General features: G+C 44.4%; 1 long non-coding RNA gene across 3 annotated transcripts; it reads right to left on the bottom strand.

Moving 5' to 3' along the window:
- Positions 1–8: 8 nt before the first annotated feature.
- On the bottom strand, positions 9–4,111 carry LOC125542708. Of its 3 annotated transcripts, XR_007298008.1 has the most exons (7): positions 3,518–4,111; positions 3,372–3,418; positions 2,981–3,090; positions 2,053–2,162; positions 1,466–1,566; positions 1,180–1,313; positions 9–181 (listed from the first exon to the last, which is right to left on the bottom strand). It is a non-coding gene; the product is annotated as an uncharacterized LOC125542708 (long non-coding RNA). The 3 variants fall into 3 exon arrangements; XR_007298009.1 differs by having other exon boundaries at positions 2,053–2,126; positions 3,372–4,111; XR_007298007.1 differs by having other exon boundaries at positions 10–181; positions 3,372–4,111.
- Between the last annotated feature and the right edge of the window lie 6,121 nt (positions 4,112–10,232).

The raw sequence follows: 10,232 nt of genomic DNA, 5'->3' as shown, positions 1-10,232 counted from the left end.
CCATTGTTCAAATATATGAAATCTACTTATAATCTTGAGAGGCTATTGGAACCCACATCTCGTCTACCAAGTCATACATAGGACTACCATTAGCAAATTGGAGAGAGAGACTTGAGATCATGTAACTAACCGTGAGGATGACGACGATAACGGGGCAACATCCCTTTCTTTTGTTGTCAGGCTGGAGATCATGTAACCAACATTAGCAAATCATACTTGAGATCATGTCAAACTTTCAGTCATAAAACATTTTCATTGTTAGGTTTTGAGTATCACAATAGGCTAATAATCACAGCAAGGTACTACATGACTTTCTTTGACAATAAATTGCCCCATTCCTATGCATATTCTCATCTTAGATAGGATCATATCATTTAGTAGCGCATAACACAAGATAACAAACCAAGGTAAATAAATTTCCTTCTCAAGATATTAAGATTAAAGCATAACTGAATTTAGATATCCTACTATGGATCATATAAGATTTAACAAAAGGCTTGCCAGTGCTTCAATTTTTTTAGTTTTTAATAGAGTTAAAAATACATAGAAACAAAGATTTGACTGGATGCTACAGTAAAAGTTGATGCGATGAAGAGATGGTAAAAGCTCCAGGTTAAGAAAATCAGGAAAATGCTTCATCTTAATTACTTTGTTCGCCAGACTTGGCTGCAAAGCATACGTGCTAGAGCAAATTTTCTTGATAATCATTATATAGAAATAGTGGCTTAGCACACCACTAAATTGTTGTTTTAGAGAGTAATTACCCATGTCGAGAACCTATCTGTGAACTAATGTGAACTAATATGAGAACAAAGAACATGGATATATATATATATATATATATATATAGCTACTAATACTCATGATCACCAAGATCAGTACATGCAAAACACATTAGGCAGCACCAGTCGTAAGAAATTATAGCAAGAACACAATCTGCAATTCCGCATCAAGATGGTATAGCTTGCAATAAACTCCCAAATGACTGGTTTATGGAAAAGATTAAACGACACCAGGTTTACATCATCAAGATACATGAACTAATGATCAGGGAGAAATGGCATGCATTTCAAATAAATAAATTCAATTTCCACCGTTGTCTTGATAGAATTTGAGCAAATCATAGTGTAAGAATTTTAAAAGCAAGATGAACTGATCAATCAACGGAACAGGACATACCTTGTTTACCGGTGGCGCCATGGACCCAAAAGCTTGTGCGCTTGTCACCGGAGTAGCGGAGAAAAGCTTCCTCCGTGTGAGTGAATCCATCACGCGTCGAGACACCACGCCGTCATGAAAATAAGACGACAATGCTGCATCAAATTGATAGATACACATTAGATCAGCAAGATGGGTACGTTGAGCACCTGGGAGAAGGGAGAGAAGGAGCACAACAACGACACAAACTCAGTAATAACAGGGAAAGCAACGCAGGTGGGGAAGTACTGGTCTGGCCGCTGCTCACCTAGGCTCGGAGTCATTGACACTGTCGTTGGGACAGTAAGGTGGGGATTGATTACAGTCCTCGTCCTGGCATCCTCTTCCTTTGTGGGGCTAGCAATGAATCTAAAGAGAGAAAAAAGAGCATTCCTTGTCAATTCTGTAGCTAAATTCCTTGTCATTTCTGACTATATTCTGAGTATGCAAATCAAGTTTCAGGGTGCATAAATTTTAGAAGCAATGGACCAACTAAACACGTGTAGCTGAATTTTACTATAGATAGTTAGCTATCTTGTTATCGACAACGCTCATATTCAGACGCTCTCTGGCTGTTATCGACAATGTTGAAGAGCGGCTTGCCGCTTGTTACCTGTTCCAGGTATGTTTAAACAGCAGTAACAACACAACCGATGATGGGCAATAGCAGCACAAACATAATCTGAAGCAAGATTAATCTGGTTGTCTTTTTCTAACTAATTAAGAACTGCTGCCATTTAAATCTCTCTCTCATGGTTACATTTCAATCAACAGAGACTGGCAATGAAATAAATAAATGACTATACTGGCAGAGGTAGCTCGTAATTAGAAGGAAACTGCAAGTAAAGGAAGTACCTGAAGAAATAGGAGCCTCGAGATCTTCATTTATTAATTGCTTTCTCCGAATCTCTATCAATCATCTACTTCCTCTGGATGGATAGATGAAAATGACAGCAAAGTTCACTCTGGAAGAACAGAGTACAAAACAAATATAGTCAACAATCTAAGGTACCACCGATACTAAACATCATAGCAATAAACACCATATAGAAACATGGCCCTTTATTAGAAATAGTGCATGTGTGACCTATGACTGAAACTACAATAAGGATAAAGCACATACATAAACCATGTAATAAACTGGGTGTTCACCATACAGTTTCCTATAAGGCACTCCCTTTGTCCCATAATATAGAATGTTATTACATCTAGTGTACTCATATATTGGATGTAGTAACATCTTATATAATTATGGCACGGAGGGAGTAATAGTGTAGGTTGTTTTTCTAAATCTTTCATACCATTTATTAGAAGCAATAGTGCAAACTCATTCTCTAAATCTGTAGCTTTCATCACATCTTCACAAATTTCTTGGAACCATTTTTTTTCTGTAGCACCCAATCAAATGTTGATCCTTATTTGTATATGCTTATCCATATCAGAAAGTCTACATTCAACTAATTCAGTTAGGCTCCAATCTAAACCATCACAGGTCATGGATAACAACATGCATATAAACCCTAATCTTTTGTGAATCTTCCAAAAGTATATTCATTTACTGAGGTAGCCACCTTTTGTGAATCTCCATAAGGAATCATGCACAGTTAAAAAAGCGAAGTGGGGAAATCTTACAAAAAGGATCAACAATAACCTTTCCCTCTACCATGAATGCCTTCTCCATCATATGCAAGTTTCCTCTTAAGTAAATACTCACAGACATCAAGCCTTCAATACAAGAACCAGAATCAACCCAAAATCAAATGTGTTGCACCTTTTAAGATACCTGATTATCATGGCTGGGAAGGATCTTGGCTATCCATGGTGGTGCTAATGTGTAATGATGAATATCATAATTTGTAATGGGCGGCATCTCTTTGACGTTACTAAGCATACCTGCAAAGGGTGGATTTGCTCAGCATAGAACATTGTCATGATTTAAGCTTGCAGTTCACTAAATGTGCACTTGTGCGTGACAGCAAACCATATTAAATCAAGCATAACTATATTTTCTGGGGAATTTACTCAATTTACTCATATCTTGAGTAGGCAAGTTTCATGACCAGGTAATACATTGTACAGGTAAGTTATGTTGACTGCATGCTAAATGTTAGAAAAAAAAAAGAACCGTTGAGTACACAAAAGGGCATAAAATGGAATTAACCATCTCCTACAACCTGCTTGGATTTTTATCGAACAACTTGTAGGCATACACAAAAAGGATCTGCACAAACAAAGATAAGAAATTCTTGTGGTTAAATCAAATAAGAGGAGGGCATGAATGGGGGGCAGGTTAATCAGGAGGAAGAGAGAGTGTGGATACTTGCAAGAAAGGGATGGGGAGATTGGAAGGGGCGTGGAGGTGAATAGTTTGGGGGTGCATAAGCAGAGCCCAGACGGTCGCCGCGCTCAACGCAGTGGACGGGGCAGAGATGGCAGGGCTTCTCCTTCGTCTTCTCATCTTGCTCCCGTCTCCTTTTTCGGCAGAGATGGCAAAGACGAGCGTGCTGGAGAGGAGGTAGGGGTTGGCCGTCCTTGATCCTCTGGCCACTCTCCATGGCTGCGGCCCACTCCCGGGAGAGAAGGAGCGCACGCGGGGCAAGTGCGTGGTGGTGGAGAAGCAGCCCGAGGTGGACCGGCCGCGAATGCGCCGCCGTGGTCACTGGGACCTCTCTGCTACACCTCCTGCAGATTCGGGCACCATGGTTGGGGGCTAGGGTTTCGGGCGCAGGGAGGGAAGAAGGGCTGCGGAGATTGGGCGCGGGCTAGGAGGTGGAAGGAGGAGGAGGGCGCGGTGGCGATGGACAACGGCGACGACGCAGAGGAGAGGAGGAGGACGGGCGGCGAGGATGGAGTGGGGCGCGTGCGCGCGTGATGCGGGGGAGGATGACGGGCGGCAGCGGCGCAAAGGAGAGGAGGAGCGGGGTGCGCGTGTGCGGTAGGTGGCGGCTAGGTTTTGACCTGATGCGTTTTATATACCACTAGTAGAAAAAGGGTCAAATATGAAGCACATTAGTGGCGGTTAGGTTCCAACGGCTAAGCGAGCGGGCATCATTAATACCGGTTCATGGGCAATCTTTAGCACCGGTTTATGCCACGAACCGGTACTAATGAGGCCAGTGCGACTGTGGTCAGGCTAGGGCCCCACGAAGACCTTTAGTACCGGTTCATGGCGGGAAAGAAACCGCAGATTAGTTTCAACTGGATGGATTCTAACTAAGTCATCAAGTATATGTCATATCCATATTATATATACTTAATCACCTAATTTTGTTCATGAATTTAGTCAAACTAATTCGCGGTACATTCACCTAATGATTTAACAACTCATTATAATGTAAAACAATCACTAAATTAAATTGAAAACAGAAAATTAAAGTAAAAACAAAAAATAAAAACCAAAACACACCCAAACATTTAGTACCGGTTGATGTTACCAACCGGTACTAATGTCCTACGCGCCCACGGAACTGGCTCGTGCCACGTGGTTGCCCTTTAGCATCGGTTCGTGCTAAACCGGTATTAAAGGGGGGGCTTTAGTGTCCACCCTTTAGTGCCGGTTACCGAACCGGCACTAAATGGCCTTACAAACCGGTGCTATTGCCCGGTTCTACACTAGTGTATGCCTGCGTGTGAAAATACAAGAATGCCCTTGGTGGGGCATGCGATTTACAGGCGGTGGCATGCCCAGCCTCGATCCGACGGCCCATATCGTTTCGTCTGAGATGTCTGAGATCCAACTGTTCAGATCGCTCCATCTAGAGATCCGACGGCCTGGATCGTTTTGGACAACTAATCCGACGGTTTAGAATCCAAACGAACAGGAGAGCTCCATTTTACTTCAGACTCTAACAAGGGGATTTTGCACACGCACGCAAGCACGTATAGTAGGTCGCTAACCACAGTGGCGATTCTACCAGCGGGACTTCCATAGGCTTAAGCCTATCCTTCAAAAACCCTATTTCAGCTAAACATATCACTTGACAATGCATTTGCTAATCAGCTAAACGCGCATTTTTCAAGGTTAATAACAGCACCGCCAGCAGCTAAAGGTCTTGCGCGGATGTCTCGCTCTCACCCAACTCTTCGTGCGTGATCTGGGAGAATTGACGTGCTGGGCCACGCGCCCACGCACATGCTTGCATGCAAACATGCGCGCTTCAATGCCGTCGCTGTGCACCTTTGAAGGAGCTGCACGTGCATGCTAGCAGTAGCTGACCCTGCCAGCAAGACGCATGGATATCTCGTCATGTCCACTGAGACCACATGCACGAAGCATGCATGCACTGTGCGCCATCAAGTGGCGACCGCGACGGCTCGTGTGCTCGGGCCGGCCCCTAGCCACAGCTGTCGGCGAGTGGGCTAGCCGCACATCCTGGGGTTCGGAAGAACTCTCGAAACGAAACAGGCTTTGGTTCCGTTATATATATAAAGCAACAATTGAACAGAATGCACAGCCGAATGATACAAGATGGTCAGATGATCCTCGTACAATGCCGTTTCTAGAAAAGTCAGATCACGCAAGACGCATATGACTACACTACCGAAAGAAAATACAGGAAGGACAGGATACAACACCACGCTAAGTCCTAAACACCTAAGCTCCATGACAACTGCAGTTCCAACAGACATGTTAACCGTCACATCCCTTTGCTCATGTCTCTCAGAAGAGCCGCATTGGTTGGAAGCATCTCTTCTGGAGATATATATACTGTAATCATCTTCCGTAATAAAGATCATGGCTACTATTCATTCATTTTGTCTCTTAACATGTTTTATTCGGTTTGTGGCAACACACAACTCTGTTGTGCATCAAATCAACTTGAAAGTTAAGTTACTGCAATAGTGTAGTTTCAGATGTCGATCTCGTCAAGATTTCGGCTGAAAAATTTCGGCAATTGTGAGGAAAGTGGAGACGTGATGGATTGCAAAGAAATGAGAAGCTAAATATCTTGCAAATAAAGTCATGTGATAATCTTGGTGATTTATTCACAAAGTCTTTATCAATTTCTTCATTCCAGAAATATGTTACTGGAATTGGTATGAGGTGACTTTGTTATTTGCAAGGTTCAGGGGGAGTGTACTCCTGAATGATAGCCTGTTCGAGATCTCCAGATCTTTGATATAGCACTCTTTTTTTTATGAGTTTTTCCTATATGGTTTCTCATAGAAGGTTTTTAATGAGGCAATAGTAATACAAGCATTATGATATGCCATTTTCTCCTTAGGAGTATTTTCCCATAGGGGTATTTGAAAGGAGTTTTTCATGACATACTATGTATATATCCTCATATTTTCCCCATAAGGTTTTTGGAGGATTATTTATCAAGATGATGATTCTACATTATCAAAGAGGAGATTAGGGGAGTGTTAGAAATTAATTAAGTGTAATTAATTAAGAGAATCCCCTCTTTGTAACCGACGGACATGCTAACCATCATATCCCTTTGCTCGTGTCTGTGAGATGAGTCGCATCGGTTTAAAGCATCTCTTCTGGAGATATATAAACTGTAATCATCTTCAGTAATAAAGATCGTGGTTATTGTTCATTCATTTTGTCTCTTAGCAGTAGCAACCATTTCCGGTCCAATGCCGACGTACGGATATGCGCAGAGTGGCACAAGCGCGCATACGTGCTGGTACTACGCAGCTAGATCGTACGTGTAACGTGTGTGCATGCGCCGTACGCGTACATGCATCTATCGATAATGTTCGTGCTCGGGAAAGCCGAGATGGCCGTGGCGGCTCACCGGACATTTGTTGGTCCAAAGCTCCCGGTGAGGAGAAGGGACAGTGCCGATCAAGGGCGGATCCATTGTGGGGGTTATGGGGCATGGCCCCCACAAACATTTTGCATTGTTTTTTTTACTAGTGAATGCTTATAATATATTTTCTCCGTCCTACAATAGTTGTATTAGGCCTTTCTAAAGTCAAATGGTATAAACTTTGACCAAGTTTTCGGAAAAAATGTGAAAATTTCGAATACTAAATCTTTATTATTAGATTCATTACTAAATATATTTTCATATGATGTATATTTGGTACTCCCTCCGTTCACAATCACTCTCTCCCTTTTTTATACAACACCGCTTCATATTTTTATTTCTAACTTTGATCATTAATTTTATCAACAAAATATGAGTTATACACCACCAAAAATATACCATTGGATGCATATTTCAAATAACTTTTCGATGATATGTTTCTCATGACATATAACCAGTATTTTGTTGCCCAAAAGTATAAGTCAAAGTTTGACACGAAAAACAGAGTGACCTTGTATACAAAAACCGAGGAAGTATAACATGTTTGAGATTTTCAATATGGACTAATTACAAACTGAAATTAGTGAACAGTCACACTAAAACATGTTTATATACATCCGATTTTAAATAAGTTAGAACATCTTATATTTTTGAATGGATGGAATATTATAGAAATAGATAAATTTATCTAGAAACTTGGTCAAACTTTACGACATTTGACTTCCACGAAAATCATAGTGGACTATATTATATGGGACAAAGGGGGTATTAAATTAATTTGGTACGGCCTAAATAGTTCAGTACTAAAACCCACAGAAATAGAAGACTAGGTTCCATCCGAATAACATCTCTAGTCCCCGTAAATACTATATTCCACATCTAAACAAATGGCGGCACTTTCATTGAAAAAATTATGAAGTTTTTTCTCCGCCTCAGGTGAGCTTTCTGTTAGACTAAGAGGGCCATTGCCCCCAACTATAAACAATTTTCTGGAGAACTTTTTTGTTGGAGGGCCTAGATGAGGAAATTTAAGCTTTTGACCCTTAAACAGTGACATTCTACCTTGCCCCCACGACATATTTTGTCTAGCTTCGCCACCGGTGCCGATGCCCGATGGTGTGTTCAGGGGGAGTCTTGTGGCTCCGGTCATCGCCAGATCTTTCATGGTGGCGATGATGGGCAACGGGGCAGAGCCGCAGGCAAGGAAGATAGACCTGTACACACACCACTACATGCTAGATTTCTCCCAACCCAAACCCCCACCACCACCCCAGACGAATCATAGTGCACCACCCATCACGCCGCCCACCAACATGTCCCACCATGGTCACCGAATCAACTTCGTCGTCTCCCTGGGGTCACCGACACGAGACCTGGAGGACGGGAGAAGAGATAGTGCCCTCGGGGGCATCTGCAACGTCACCGACGTGAGGGGCAACCACTACCGCCACCGCGGAGCCGACCGGACCCACGAACAAGGGGCCTGTCAGGCGCCGAGGCCCGGCCGGACCCAAAAGGGTCCAGACAGCCCCTGCCGTCACGCTGCAGCTCGCCGGCCGACGAAGCCGCCACCGCCCGCAGACAACCACCACTTCGCCACCAACGAGGGAGCAGCGTCGCCGCGCCCCAAGTCGTCGGCCCGCCCTAGCCCAGATGGAGCCCGAAAGGGCCTAGATCTGGGTCGCGCGGGCGCAGCCGGCCACCTGCACCGCCATGCCGCCCCGCAGCCAATGGCCGCGCCGCCGCACCAAGGACCACGAAGCTCGTCGGAATCCCGCCGCCGAGCCACACCGCAGCCGGCCGAGCTGCACCGCCGCCATCGCGAGGCTACCGCGCCCCCCATGAGCGTGCGGGGAAAGGACGGCCCGCCGCCGCCAGCGTCGCGTAGGCAAGGCCCGACGGACCCAGCCGACGGCGGTGGGGAGGGAGATGGACGGGGATGGGGCCGGAGGAGAGGTAGCGGCAGGGGCCCGCCCGTCGCCCGCGGGGGGGGGGGAGCGGGCGGACAGGGACGTGGGGAAGGGGGGAGAGGGAGGTGGGGCACGCGCGGCCGGCAGCCGGCGGCGGCGGAGGGGCGTGGGTAGGAACCCTAGTCGCGGGAGCTCAGGGAGCGGGAGGAGCGGGCCCTTTTCACTAAAAAGACTATTTAGGCTGGCTAGTAGGAAGCGGGCAAAAGACTATTTCGAGAGTACTAGCTAGTATCCAAATGAATATAAATGAAATAAGCATTGAAGTAGTACCGCACTATTTAGCACTTGTTCATGGCGCCACTGGACGTGGCTAACAAAGCTAAGAGAGATACCGGAGAGAGAAAACTGTTGCATCTACCAACTGCTTATTCATGGGTGATGATAGTATTTACCCGCAAAAAAAGATGATGATGGTATTAAGATAAAAATGGACTAATAAGGCTACTTAGGTTAGGCTAGCGAGTATCCAAGTGAGGCTAAATTAAATAAACTTTGATGTAGTAATAGTGTATCTCACTACTTAGTACTTATAGATTTTTTTTTTGAGGAATACTTAGTACTTATAGATGGAGTGGAGCATTTTGGAGGCCGAGCGACCTGGAGGCCGTTATCTAGGCCTTGCGTTGACATGCTGTGACGTGTGCAGCGTGCATTTGCAAGTGCATTTTTTAGGGATAAAAGCCTTTTATTATTCAAAGTTCACAGAGAGTGGGATACAAGTTCGGTTATGTGGCTGGCCAAGCCACACATGACGCCCTGGGAGTAAAGACAAAGCATATTTAGCTAACTTGTGGGCTTCAACATTCGCCGCACGACCTTCAAAAATAAATTTGCTAGTGGATGTAACTTTATGTCTAATTTCTCTGATTACAGCACCATATTCTCCTTGGCTTTCCTTGGTTAGATCTTCAATGACTTGCTTGCAATCGGGTGCCACGATGTAGTTATATTGGTTGAGATCTTCTGCCAAAGCCACGGCTTCACGCAGGTGCCGTGGCGGCTGTGCTAGATTTGTACATGGGCCTCTAGTTGGGTGGCAGATGTGCCTAATCCACATATGGTGCAGGGCCGGCCTAGTATGTAATTAATATGGATGGGCCCAACCAATAATGATAGAAACCCCTAAAAAAACTAATAATGATACAAATCACGTTACATTTAACTGGAAGTGATGAAGACAAGGCCTTACCCCTAAAAAAATTAAACTGGAAGTGATGTTCAAAATTATATATTAATTGTAAGCGATGGACAGGTTTGCCTCTTTAGACCGATTGTCCTCTTCTTCTGTAACGCTAACAGGAGA

This window comes from Triticum urartu, chromosome 3 (genome assembly GCF_003073215.2).
Source record: "Triticum urartu cultivar G1812 chromosome 3, Tu2.1, whole genome shotgun sequence".
In the NCBI taxonomy this organism is placed as follows: Eukaryota; Viridiplantae; Streptophyta; class Magnoliopsida; order Poales; family Poaceae; genus Triticum; species Triticum urartu.
The sequence above is the reverse complement of the archived record's forward strand: the minus strand, read 5'-3'. Positions and strand labels throughout refer to the sequence as shown.